The 14,656-nt window shown below is 34.6% G+C and overlaps 1 pseudogene; it reads left to right on the top strand.

The window, feature by feature from the left end:
- The first annotated feature begins 202 nt into the window (after positions 1-202).
- On the top strand, positions 203-11,271 carry LOC114089370 (glutamate dehydrogenase 1, mitochondrial-like; annotated as a pseudogene).
- The last annotated feature ends 3,385 nt before the right edge of the window (positions 11,272-14,656 follow it).

The following is a 14,656-nucleotide window of genomic DNA, read 5'->3' as shown; positions in this document are numbered from 1 at the left end:
TGCTTTAAACAATTACTGTCTCACAGTTCGGTGTAAGGAATCTAGATACAGCTTAGCTTATGATTTCTCCAAAGCTCCAACCCCAGTGTCAGCTGGAGCTATAATTATTTAAAAGCTAGAGTGGGGTGGAAGGAGGCTTTCTTCCAAGTTCACTTAGTGGGTGATTGGCAGGCTCAGAAAACTCACTTCCAAGTTCAGTCCTATGGCTATTGACAGACCAAATGTCCTGCATGGGTATGAAACCGGTACAAAGAATCCTTGGGGGGCATCTTAGAGGCAAAAAGACTTTCCTCTCTTGATCAATATCAGATGAGAAGCAGCAAGTGTTGAAAAATAAGGTGGCCCCCTAGACTCAAACTGTTCAAGCATAATAATTGTTCATTGCAAGAATCAATTATGTCAACACAGAAAGACAGCATCTTCCTTTTTTATAATATTATAAAAATATTTAAAGAAGTGAAATGTGTGATGAGCTCTCTAACTTAAGATTACACCAGAAAGCTTTAATCACAAGGACCAGAGCTAATAAATTCCATATAATGTTTTTAACTAAATAGCAAGTAACTCTTACAGTGTACTTATTTGATTAAATCATGAAAGTTTTTTTTTCCAAGTTATTTTTTTTTAAAGATGCTTTATATACATTACTGGAAAATGGTAATACTTAATGAACTTTTTTCTTGATTGAGTGTGTTTCTTTCATTAAACTTTAACATGAACAAGTGTGTCACATTAAAAATATTGATAATCTTGTCATAATTGAGTGGTTTCACATTTGGGAAGATGTGATAAGTTTTGGATTAATTTTTACCTTATGACTAAAATGATTTGGAGTATGCAAAGTGGAAGGTAGAAGAAATTAATATAATGTAAACCTGTCATATTATAGATACTGATGTGGATGAACATAGTTTTAAAGTCTATATAGATACATATACACATATATACATACATCTCTCTCTATGTGTTAAACAAGATGCTCTACAATTTAGGTATATTTCCTTTTACACTTTAAATTTATATTCTTAGTCTTTACTGTCTGATTGTTTCCTAAGCAAAGAAATTTGGTTTATAAATTTGAGTCACTGAAGTCTAGAGACTGCTTATTAAAGGACTTATCTGAAAGAAACTATTTGCAATAGACAATCAATTTTTTTTTAAATATAACATTTACCAAGTACATTCTTAGGGACTATGAATACAAATAAAAATTAAAAAGCACACAGTCTGAGTTGGAGATAAATGGATGATATCTTAGTTCATTCCCTGTTGTCCCTCCAGTGTCCCTTCCACAGCATACAAAGCCTCTCTACAGCTCCACACATAGGAAATCTCACACTACCTGTTTCACTGTCAAATACCTGTAGTTAATTAAGAAATCATGGTTATATATTGCCTATCTCTACCTGTCTAAAGTTTCCACAAATCAATCTTTTTTTTGCTTTATGTATTAGCTTAGGGAGCCTAATTGCTCCCAAGTGTACTTTTGAATGAATGAAGTCTAATCTCTGATCCAAGTTATTAGAAAAGTCCTGAAACTATAGTTTTCCATGTGATGAGCATAAGTATCAATGGAGTCTAGTGATTTATTCCCTGGTGTCAAGCCCACTTAGTCCCCGTAAATGCATGGGAGAATAGGTGAACTACACATAATTCATGGTATGATCCTTATCTGCTCTGACCCACAGAAAATTTATTCTTTGTAATTTATTGTCTTCTTGACACTTTTTTTAATATTTATTTTTTAGTTGGACACAATAATTTTATTTTGTTTATTTACTTTTATATGGTGCTGAGGATTGAACCCAGGGCCTCCCATGTGCTAGGTGAGCACTCTACCACTGAGCCACAACTCCTGCCAAAACTTTTTTTTTTTTTTTTTTATGGTGACGAGGATTGAACCCAGGACCTTGTACATGTGAGACGAGCACTCTACCAACTGAGCTATATCCCCAGCCCCCTCTTGAAATTCTTGACATTCTTTTCTTAAAAGAATATTTGTCTAGTTGTTGCTGGACCTATATTTTATTCATTTATTTATATGTGGTGCTGAAAATCGAACCCAGAGCCACAACCCCAGCCCTTGACATTCTTAAATGTGCTCATCCCTGATTTTTTCCTTGAATTTATGACTAACTTATAAGTTATTTTGACCTATGTTTTCACTGACTCCATAATGCTAGCCCTGGAACCCTTTCTAAAGTTCTACCTTGAGCTAATTTGTTCTTCTCTAATGCCATATATACCCCAGTATGGTGGATTAAATTGGACTCATTTGCTCATTTATGAATATTTACTGAACAGTGGTGCATTCCTGAAACATAATAGATTTGGTTGTGAGAGCAAAGCATTACATTTTGTAAAAAATTAGCAAGAATGAAGACACGAATTGGTGTGAATATACTATGTATACAACCAGGAAAAAAAATTAGCAAGAAATCAATTAGTATTTAAGTCAGTCCCTGAAAACCACGAAGACTCTAAGTCATAATCAAATCAGTGAAAAACAAATGAAGTTTAGCAATGTAGGAGTTTACGAAGATTTGTAGATCTATGAGATCAGGCTCAAATTAACTCAGGAAAAACTTGCAACTTTAGAGTTCTTTGTGATCATTATTATTAGGCACTCCCACACAAGAACCCTTCCTTTATAGCCTCCAACTTTACACAGTTAAGTAAAAAAATGTTTTTCCTTTTAAATATCCATGTAGGACTTATCATTATTTTTTTCCTCTTAACACTTTAAATATTTTATTCCATTCTCCTTTTGCTTGCAAGTTTTCTGAGAAGTCAGATTTCTTTTTTTCCTCTATAGGTAAGTTTTAAATTTTTTAATAGCCTCTTTCAGGATTTTTGTATTCATCTTTGATTTTTTTATAGTTTAAAAAGGATATGCATAAGTGTAGGTTGCTTTTTTTTGGGGGGGGGACATTTATCCTGGTTGGTATTTTAAAAGCTTTCTTGATTTATTGTTTGCTCTCTCCCATCAAGTTAGGGAAATTTTCAGTCATTTCTAATTCAGATATTTCTTCTGTTTCTTTCTCCTACTTCTCTTTTCCATTACATATATGTTACAACTTTTATAGTTGTTCCACAGTCTTTGAATATTCTGTTGGAGTTTTTAAAAATATATTTTTAAAGTATATATTTTCTTTTTGTTTTCGGTTTTGGAGGTTTATATTGGTGTATTCTCTAGCTCAGAGATCATTTCCTTAGATATGTCTGGTCAAACAAGCCCATTGAAGAAAGGTATTTTTCATTAGTGTTACCATGATTTTGGTCTCTGGCATTTCTTTTTGATTCTTGGAGTTTCCATTTTTTTATTTACATTATCCATCTGTTTTTTCATGCTGTGTTATTCATTAGAGCCCTTAGCAAGCATATTAATCATAGTTGTCTGAAATTCAATGTTTGACATTTCTAACATTCTTGACATGTCTGGTTCTCATGTTTGCTTTGTCTATTTAAAGTGTGTGTGTGTGTGTGTGTGTTTTGTTTTTTGCTTTCTGTTTATTTATTCTTTCTTTCTTTTCCTGTATTTGAAAAGTATTCCTTACAGCCAGATGAGGCAGGTAAAATAAATTTCTCTAAATAAACTTTTGCCAATATGATGATAAAAAGGGGAGAGAAAGTGTCTAAAATCCCACGGTTAGGCTTTAGTTTTTTAGTGAATCTATGCCTTTAAACTGCAAATTTTACAAATGCCTCTCAGTTATCTCCCCACCCCTTGGATGAAATAGGATGGCTACATTTGGCTAAAGTTGGTTCTTTTTCTTCACCCCAGTTAGGCTAAGGTTAAATGGTTTCTTTTGAAGGTCAGCCATATTAAGTACAGAGTGCTCTGTCACAATTCAGACTGGTTCTTCCCACTTCCCTTTGCCAGATACAAGGGAACCTTCCTCTGATATTTATGGTAAAAGCATATTTAAGCTCCAGAATATAAAACCTACCTCAACCCATGACTGAGTCTTGTAGAATTTGAAACTTTTAGATTTGTCCATACTGAACCTCCAACAATTTACCAATTGTAGTCCAAGTTTTCCTATCTTGGCACTGGCTCCTGTGGAGGTCTTTACTTGTGTCTACTTCAATGACCCATGATTCCCTGTATTTACCTGGATAATCTTGGGAATGGCAATTTGCCTTGTGTCCTCTTTTCTCATAAGAATATAAGAAGAGTTGATGATTTTTCAGTTTCTTCAGCTTTTTACTTGTTTGCATGGAATGTCACCTTCTGTGATCCTTATATGTGGAAATGGGAACCAAAGAAAGTCTATTTCTATAATTATAACTTCAAAAGAGGAGAGGGGAAGGAAAGAGGGAAAAGAGAAGGAGAAGGAGGAGAAAGAGGAGGAAGAAATTGTGAATATAGTATTTTCTTTTGTAAATATAATTTCTTGGTTTCTATGAGTGTCAAAGCCCTTATGATAGAATCTTATGCATTCATATATTGAGTATATGGAAAATTATTTATACATATTAGATGTTTAAGCATTTAAACTAGATTTTACATTTCTAAGCAAAGTCTAGATTACAAAGAAATTTGGTTTTTGTGTTTTGCAGTATTCATGTTTTGACGTTCAAAAGAAAAATTTAAAACTATCTTAAGAATTAAATATATAGAATATATGGGTTTTAACATACTCTAGATGAAAGGGGAAAAGTTTTGTAAATCTGTGATCACAAAATTGTCTCAAAGGAGTGGCTACAATAACATCCAATAATGTCTGTAGTCTTAATATATTTGAATACATATTCTGATATTCCCTCATGAGACGATAGCCAACTCCCACTGCCTATGAACCAATTATCATTAGAAAAAGAAGAGATAGCAAAACAATCTGGTTGTTCTTATAAATATTTGAAGAGAAATATATTCTAATGGGGTTAAGAACTTTACTCTCAAGAAAAAAATTATATGAGCTTCATAGCTATCTACAATATGCCTTAGGTTGTTTAAAACCAAGAAAAGAATATTCATTTCTTTGAGGATTTGTTCTTGTTATTGTTGTTCATGTCCTTGGGGGCTTGAACACAAAGCAAACTGAGTTAAGATACTGAAAAATTATATCAATATAATAAACTATATTTAGAACATTAAAAACAAAAGATGAGAGAGCTCAGTATGCTTCAGAATGCAGTACTTAGCTACAAAATATGGAAAAGTCCCCTTAAAAGGAATCCTTGCATATAAAAACCATGCATCAATTAATGCAAATGATACTTTGCTTCATCTTGAAAATGAAGCTTTTGTTCTATAGGCACTAGGAAAATGTGTAATGAGGGGTAGAATATATGAATAAATAGTTTCTTCACTCTGTTAGATGAGTTCTGGATATATTCTTCTCTCTTCTGAAATTTTCAATATATTATCTTCATCCATATTTCTTACTGATGATTTATACTTTGAAAGACACATTCACGATTCCTTGTAAGACCAATCACTCCTCTTCAACATATGCTAGTTTTCACCCCTTTTGTATGCCTAAGAAATTGGTTCCCATTCTTTGTACGGGTTCTGCATTTGGGATTGAGGTCTCTGAAGACTTCATGGTTGTGGCATGCTTGGTGCCTGGGAAAGTTTTTGTGCAAAGGCATAGGATGCCTGGTTGCTATGGTAATGCCCTCCATGCTAGAGTCTTATCAGCTTTGACCTTAAGCTTAGACACATAACTCCTGGGAATAAAGAACCTTGCTTGCTTGATAACTACAATGTTTCACCAAGCTCTGGTGCTCCTGCATCTGCCTGCCTAACAGTAACTACAGAGAATGGACTTTCTTGAGAAGTGCACAAAGCTCCTAACATTGCATACTATAATTGTGAAATGTAACTGCACAATCAGCAACCTTATTGATACTCTAAACGATAATGTGGTTATGGTACTAATGACCTAATATAAACTATTGGTATAAATAAACGTGGCCCCTTGGACAATGAACCACTCTGCCACCTTCCCTGCCTCTGTTCCTTGTCTCTCTGTCTCCTCTTTATTATTATTTCTTTACAACACTTCACCCCTCTCTCTTTGACATGAACTTGTTATGCTGTTTCTCTTTTCTTAAAAAGTTTCCTGATTCCACTTCTTCTAATTACTGTTCCATTCTCTTCTTCCTTTTACAATAGTATTTCTTGAAAGAGTTGGCTTTACTCACTGTCTCAATTCCTCTAGTCCTTCTAATTTCTTTTAAACCTGCTCTAACTAGCAAACTATGATGAAACTATTTATTAAATCTAAAAGAAATTACTCAGTCTCTTCCTGGTTTGTAAGCAGGATTTGACACTGGTGCTCATTGTTTCCTCGCTGAAATCTTGCTTCTGGTGCACTCTGCACCAGAAGAGTGCTGTGTACTCTTGGGAGGTTCCTTCCAAATGTTATATTCCTTATCTTACCATCCTTCTAAAATCCAAAGTGCTGATTCTTGGGTCTTTTCTCTTTATCTGCTCTTGCTCTCTTAAAGAAGTTTAGCCAGTGTCATGGCTTAAATATCAACTACACATTAGTGACTTTTAAATACATATTTCTAGGCCAAATTTCATACATGAAAACCCCACTTAAATGTTTAAAAGCTATGTCAAGCTTAATGCATCCAAGTAAAATTTGGTTGTTCCATCTCAATGTGCTCTTGTTCCTCTCTCCTCTACACTTTAATTAATGGAAATTTTATTTTTTCAATCAGTCAGAAAGAGTCTGGTGTCTTCCTTGGATTTCCTTTTGCTCTTATACTTCATATCTAAACTGCCAGAAAGTTCTCTTTATTTGCTCATTATAGAAAATTCAGAACTTGACTACATTTGCTGCTCCACTGCTACCCTGTCCAAACACTATCATCTCTCCCTTGTGTTATTACAACATCCTCCTTAATAGTATCTCAGCTTCCACTTTAGTCCTTCTAGGAGTTCTAGTGAGAGTGATCTTGAAATGAAACCCAGATTGTTTTATTTTTCTGCTTAAAACCCAGTAGAACAACTTAAAAGTTAATAAAACTAATTGTTAACCTAGTTGTGCACAAAACATTGCTTAAAACATCATTTCAAAGTTAATATATTATGTCTACACTCAAATCTTTGATAATATATGAATAGATGTGTGTGCACACACACACAGACACCCACCTCCCCACACGTACATACCCAAAATCAGTGGAAGTGAGTGGTAGGTAAAATACCCTTGCTTATATATAAACAAAGTTATAGAAAAAACAAAGAGTTTTTAAATCAATGCTATTACACTGCTCCTTCCCCATCACTGAACTTATTATATATTCTTTTTCTTCAAAAGGAGAAATCTTGCAAATCTTGTCTTGATCTAGAGCTTAGGGGTCTTTGCCAATATGTGCTTAAAGATTATTCCTTTAATAATGATGGTGAGATTGCAATAAAAACCTAAATTTGCAAATAGTTCCAAACACTAAGGATCATGGTTTTGGGGGATTAACTCCAGGAACTGTTTGCTTTGCTTCTTGTTTTAAGATTCATATAAGGCTGAGTGTGATTTGGAAATTTATTCTTTAATCATCATAAGATGGAATAAGGATCTCCTGAGAATTTGTCCTTCCTGTGTTATGTAAAACTGTCTCAAGCATTTTTTAATATGCTTAATTGTAGATGGACACAATACCTTTATTTATTTATTTATTTTTATGTGGTGCTGAGGATCAAACCCAAGTGCTCTATCCCTGAGCTACAACCCCAGCCCTCAAATATTTATTTTCAGATTTAAGAAATCCTTATTTTGACAACTATATTATTAAAAATAAAAGTATAAAAATAAAATCTTTTAATCACCATTAATTGTCAGTTTCATTGGGGATTTTTTAATTGTCTAGAAAAAGTCACTGAAAGCACATGTTAAAGATGATTTCATATTTTAGAACCTGGTAAAAATTTCTTTCCTTTATTTTTAAGAAAACAATGAGGTTCTTTTTGTTGTTTTGTGTTTTAGCTGAAATTGCTAGAAAATTATTCCTGTAACTTTTCATTTGACTGTGATCAGGAAGCCTCATATACCAAAGTCCAATTTAAAAAGTAATGTCATTGAATAAGCAAATAAAATATGTTTTAATAAAAAATATTTTTAAGAAAATCAGTGTGCTAGAAAAGTACAAAGGTCCTTATAGTTTAAAAGAGAACAATGAAGCTGGGCCAGGATGTGGACTATATCTATCACATGCTCTGGCTGGAAATGTAAATTGATACAGGCACATTGGAAAAGCATTTGGTTGTATGTATATCCTATGATCCATAAATTTCACTAATGGAAAATAAATACAAAACAGGAATGCACACATATGCTCAAGTAAAAATACTATGAGAATATTCATAGCAGAAGTATTCATGATATTCAAGAAATGAAAAACTGTACCAATCACAATAGTCTCTCGACAAAATAGATAAATCAACTTAACTATATCCATAAAATGACTGTTTTAATCAGCTTTTTCACTGGTATAACTAAAAGACCCAACCAGAAAAATTGTAGAGTAGGAAAGATTTATTCAATGGCTCATGGTTTCAAGGGTCCATTCCTTGGGACTTGAGGTGAGGCAGAATATCATGGTGGAAGATTGTGGCAGAGGGAAGCATTTCACATGACAATCAGGAAGTAGAGATAAAGGGCTCCACTTGTCAGATACAAACATATATCCCAAAGTCAAGCTCCCAATTCCCACCTCCTCCAGCCACACCCTACTTTAGTTACCACTGTTAATCCCTACTCAGGGATCAATTCACTGATTAGGTTAAGACTCTCACAACCCCTCTCTCAGTCCCAGGCCTTGGAGCACCTCTCTTGCAGCATCTCCCCTCTAGCCTCTACTCTCCTTTGGGTCAATATCATCTGGAATCCATATACTCCCATCAGATTCACTAACATCAACACATTTAGCACCAAAATAATGTAAATACCCAATGCCTCCCTGCAACTAGGGCTCAAGCTGCCCCACCTGCGCCACTATGGCAAAGCGGCAGCCCACTGCGAAGATTGCCCCAACTTCTTCAAGATGGTGGAGAGCTTCTTTGACCATGGTGCCAGCATGGTAGAGGATAAGCTGGTGGAGGACCTGAACACCTGATAGAGCCAGGAGCAGAAGTAGAACCAGGTGGGAAGAATCCTGTGAATCATCAAGACCTGAAACCATGTGATGAGTCTCTCTTTTCCTATTCTGGGTGATGACTGTTCCTGGGAGTTATCGAGAGCTACTGGGCCCAGCACAGCCAGCACCACATGCCCTACAAGGGAGGTATCCATTACCACACTGATGTGAGTGTAGATGAAGCAAAAGCATTGGCTAGCTTTCTGATGACTTATAAGTGTGTAGTAGTTAACATGACATTTTGAGGTGCTAAAGAGGTGTCGATTTCATCTCACTCCTGTCAGAATGGCAATCACCAAGAATACAACAATAAATATTGGCAAGAATGTGGGGAAAAAGGTACACTCATACAATGCTGGTGGGACTGCAAAATTGGTGAAACCACTATGAATAGCAGTATGGAGATTCCTCAGAAAACTAAAATGGAACCACCATTTAACCCAGTTATTCCACTCCTCGGTTTATACTCAAAGGACTACAGCCTACTACAGTAATGCAGCCATGTCAATGTTTATAGCAGCTCAATTCACAATAGCTAAACTATGGAACCAACCTAGGTGTCCTTCAATAGATGAAAAGATAAAGAAAATGTGGTATATATATTCAATAGAATATTACTCAGCTTTAAAGAAGAATGAAAATATGATGTTTGCCAGTAAATGTATGGAGTTGGAGAATATTATGCTAAGTGAAATAAGACAATCCTGAATGTTTTCTCTAATATGCGGATGCTAATTCACAATAAGGCAGGAGGCACTAGAGAAGAATAGCATTACCTTAGATTATTAGGTAGAGGAAAGTGAAGGGAGAGGAGGGGAGGGGAGGGGGACTAGGAAAGATAGAAAAATGAACAGACATTATTACTTTATGTATATATGTGACTGCATGACCAATATGATTCTGCAATATGTACACTCAGAAAAATGAGAAATTATATCCATCTATGTATGGTGTGTCAAAGTGCATAAATACATTCTACTGTGATGTATAACTAATTAAACAAAACAAAAAATAAACTAAGAAATTAAGATTACAAAGGAAAAAAAAAGATCAATCCCCAAAACTCTACAGATTATAAATTGGAGAAGATCATAAGAAGGTTCACTGTGGAGCTCACCAAAAATAGATTTTTGTTGGTTCTAGCATTGAAATGTCTGCTCCAGATGTGAGCACAGGTGAGCAGAAGATGTTCTGGATGGCTTACACCTATGCTAGAACCATAGTGCACTATGATATTGATGCACATACCTTACTGGTTACTGGTAAACCCATTAGTCAAGGAGGTATCCGTGGATGCATCTCTGTTACTGGCCGTGGTGTTTTCCATGGAATTGAAAACTTCATCAATGAAACTTCTTACATGAGCATTTTAGGAATGACACAAGGCTTTGGAGATAAAACATTTGTGTCTCAGGGGTTTGGTAATGTGGGCCTGCACTCTATGCGGTATTTACATTGTTTTGGTTCTAAATGTGTTGGTGTTGGTGAATCTGATGGGAGTATGTGGAATCCAGATGATATTGATTCAAAGAAACTGGAAGATTTCAAATCTCAATATGAACAAATTCTGAGTTTTACCAAGGCAAATGTATATGAATAATGCATCTTGGAGGCTGACTGTGACATACTGATTTCTGCTGCCAATGAAAAGTGGTTAAGCAAATCCAGTGCACCCAGAGTCAAAGCCAAGATCATTGTGGAAGGTAAGGTGCTAACAGACCAACCACTCCAGAAGCTGATAAGATTTTCCTGGAGAGGAACATAATGGTTATTCCAAATCTCTACTTAAATGCTGATGGAGTGACAGTATTTTACTTTGAATGGCTGAAGAACTGGAATCATGTACACTATGGCTGACTAACCTTCAAATATTAAAGAAATTTTAACCACCACTTGCTCAAGTTTGTTCAAGAAAATTTAGAAAGAAAGTTTGGAAAGCATGGTGGAACAATTCCTGTAGTTCTCACTGCAGACTAGCAGGGTAGGATATGGGGTACATCAGAGAAAACATTGTGCATTCTGGCTTAGCCTATACCATGGAGCATTTAGCTGGGTGAATTATGCAGATTGCTATGAAATATAACCTGGGCTTGGAGCTGAGAACAGCTGCCTACGTCAATGCCATTGAGAAAGTCTTCATTCAAAGTGTACAATGAAGTTGGCTTGACCTTCACTTAGATGGATCATGGTTAACTTCCTCACCACCACCTTCACCTGTAACTTCTGCTGACCTATCACAAATTTATGTGTAACTGCAGAAAGCTTTATCTCATGCCCAATTAAACAGTGGACACTGTTCTCAACAAGTAAATTCAATGTAGTCCCATAAGAAGAAAGAAATTAAGTTTAGGGAATTGTGTATAATCTGATGAGTGTGAAAGTAGAAATCACTATTCCAGAGGGCCATTTAGGCATTTTGCTTTTAAATAAAAGTCTCCACCACTTGACTCTGCTGCCTTGCTCCAGGGCTCTTCTCAACACAGTCAGTGATGTTGCCAGGGAAAGCAGTCAAGAACAGTCACTCATTTTTGCTCAGGACAAGTCTGGGATGTGTTTTAATTTTGACACAGTTGAGAATCATAAATATGGTTTTCAGAAGGTAGCTTTGTCCTCAAATGAGTTATTGGTATTTTACAACTGCACAGTAACTCAATTTTACAAATTGCAAACAAAAATAAACGATATCTTCTATGCATTTTATTCTCATGGAATAAAATAAGTATATGCTGCTATAATAAATTTGCCTTGAATCACTTAATAAGCTTAACCTTGACTCAAGCAGTGAATTCCTATAAACATGGTAAATGAAAGCTAGCATTTTTATAACATAAAACAGTATCATTTTTAGCTTATCAGTCATGTATTGTCCAGCAAAAACAAAAAGCTTTATAGAGGTCTTCATACCTGGAAACACTGGAGGCTATTTTTGTTAAAACTATCAGATTTCACCAACTACTATAATGGCACATAGTCAAAGAATGCAGTAACCTCCTTATCATATTAATTAATTGTTCTTCCCTTTTGAAAATCTATTGTGTTGACAATCAAACCATAACTCAAGTAGAGCGTCCCAAGAAAAACCACTGGGCTCCCCGTTTGGAGTGCAGCTGGCTCTGAGCACTGCCAGTGGCCCTGACTCAGCCTGACTGTGTGTCCTCTCCTTCTGAAGGTTTTACATTCTATACCCACCTTCCTTAACAGCAGACTGAAAACAACATGTTCTAGTGTTTTAAAAGATTTTGGTCAGAGCCTTTTGATCAGTAGTGTCCCAATGAAATACTAGATAATAATGTAAGAATGAGTGTTGTTGTTTATTTTTTTTAATAATAATACCCTTTCACAAGTTTCTAACTACTTTGTAACTGCATGTCTTAACCTGGTGATAAAAGCAGTAATTAGAAGTCTACCTTAAAAAACAAACAAACAAAAAAACACTCTCACAATCCACTCATTTCTCCTCTGAACCTTCTTGCATTTCTCACGTCACCTTTTGGGGGAAACCTCATATCCATACCATTACAATGACATACACATATACACATATGCATACAAGTACAATTTAGCCTGGATACAACAATATGGATGACATTAATTTTGAGTTCAATAATAGACAATAATTGAAACACAAGTGTATATAGTGTAGATTCATTTTTATAAAGCTAAGAAATAGACCAAATTCAGTAATGGCATTTAGATTAAAGTTCTGCTTACCCTTTGGAGGTTTATCATGAAATGGGAGGTAGGGTAAGAAAATTTACAGTGAACATAATTTTTTGTTTCTCTCTTCTTGTTACACATACTCATTCAGTATGTGAATGTATCAAACTGTATATTTATTATAGTGAATATTTTATATGTATATTAAACTTTAGTAAAATGTTTTATATATTGATAATAGTGAGTTTGGTTTATCAAGAAAGGATAGTTGGATGATTGATCATTAAGTGCTTTCATTGGATGCTAATATTTGGTACACTTTATCCATAGTTCAGTACTTGGTCTTTGTTAGTGCACTAAGGTTGACTAGAGTTGAGGTTGCCAACTCAGATGAACAAGTCACAATTTTAATATATTCAATGAAACTGGTGAATATTCTTTTCCATTAACTGTAATGTTTAAATTTCATATTTAAGACATACCTTTTATTATTATCAAATTATTAAATGGCAGGTGGTTTAGTAAGTACAGGATGAAAACAGAGAAAGGTAAATTATAAGAGATTTTTTTTAAATGATGGTGACACTTGATAATGTGTGCTTTTTTATAAATAAAATTCTTGTTTCTTGGGTGTGTCTTTGGGCATCACATTCAGTGTCTCTCAGCTTGAAGGAGACAGAAAAAACATGCCATCTTGCAGATGTTGAGTTGCCTGTTTATGACTGTATGATGCTGCACTTTTGTTTTAGTTTAAAAATTTTTTCTTTATCTAGAATGCTACATAGATGAAATCCTACCTATCTGAGATAACACTTGGGACATCTTTGTATTAGTATTGGGGATTCACATATATTTTTTTCATTATATGTGTGATCATCCTTTTATTTACTCTGTGTGTGATTAACCATGTTATCAGGTGTCAATTTTGTTCAGAGAGTCACTTAAGTTTTAAGTTCTTTATGTCAAATTCACAGACATATCTCATATAACTCCTACATTACTTAGATTATTTACCAACTTGTTTTCATTTATTTTAAACAATTATTTAAAATTAGATTTAAGAAATATTATGTGACAATATATTGCTCATTCTTCCTACATTCAGCTACATGGACATAAGTCAGTTCAAAAGGATGAGAATATAGTCTGCTTTCAGAACACAGTTTTTCTCAAATTCCATCACATTTTTTGACAGGTTCTGTAATACAGCAGCATCATTAGCAATGATGACAAATCAAAATGGAACAAATTTATATTTTTAAAGCCAAGTGACTATGGGGACCAAATGAAATAGAATGAGAATGGATTACAAATGTCTATACTCATACATCAGCATCTTCCAAATATCCTCGAGAAGACTCATTTCTTTAGTCCCACTTTTAGGCTGAAACACACACATAATCAAGTAATTGATAAATTTGGAAAAGAAGGTAATTATTTGTTTTTGTTAAGCTACTTACACAATCAATGGTCTTTGTCAGTATGGTGATAATATAAAGTTTCAAGCATGCTGACTTCTCAATAGTTTTTGTAAGATGAAACTACAGCAGCTAGTTAAATGGCATTTAAGCTAATGTCAGAAAGAATAAAATGCCAGCTACTCATGGCTTGGGACAGGTGATAAGGCAAGAGCAATATATACCTGTTAGTACTTTGAAACACAATAGCCATACAGTGTTGTTTATCCTTTTCAACCTTTCACAATATTTATTTATTCCAATAATTTAGTACTGGTTTGCTTGCTATATTTTGTATTAACTGCCATGTTTATACGTATTTTCTCATTTTTCTGAGTTTTGTCCGCACATTGAGAGTAGAAACTACTTCTCAGCCTGTTTTTGATTTTGAATTTTCCTGTTGTGAGGATGGCCTTAGGCCTGAGCCTAAGCAACTCCATTTTAAAAAT

This window comes from Marmota flaviventris, chromosome 4, assembly GCF_047511675.1.
Source record: "Marmota flaviventris isolate mMarFla1 chromosome 4, mMarFla1.hap1, whole genome shotgun sequence".
In the NCBI taxonomy this organism is placed as follows: domain Eukaryota; kingdom Metazoa; phylum Chordata; class Mammalia; order Rodentia; family Sciuridae; genus Marmota; species Marmota flaviventris.
This window is presented reverse-complemented; position numbering and strand designations above follow the sequence as displayed.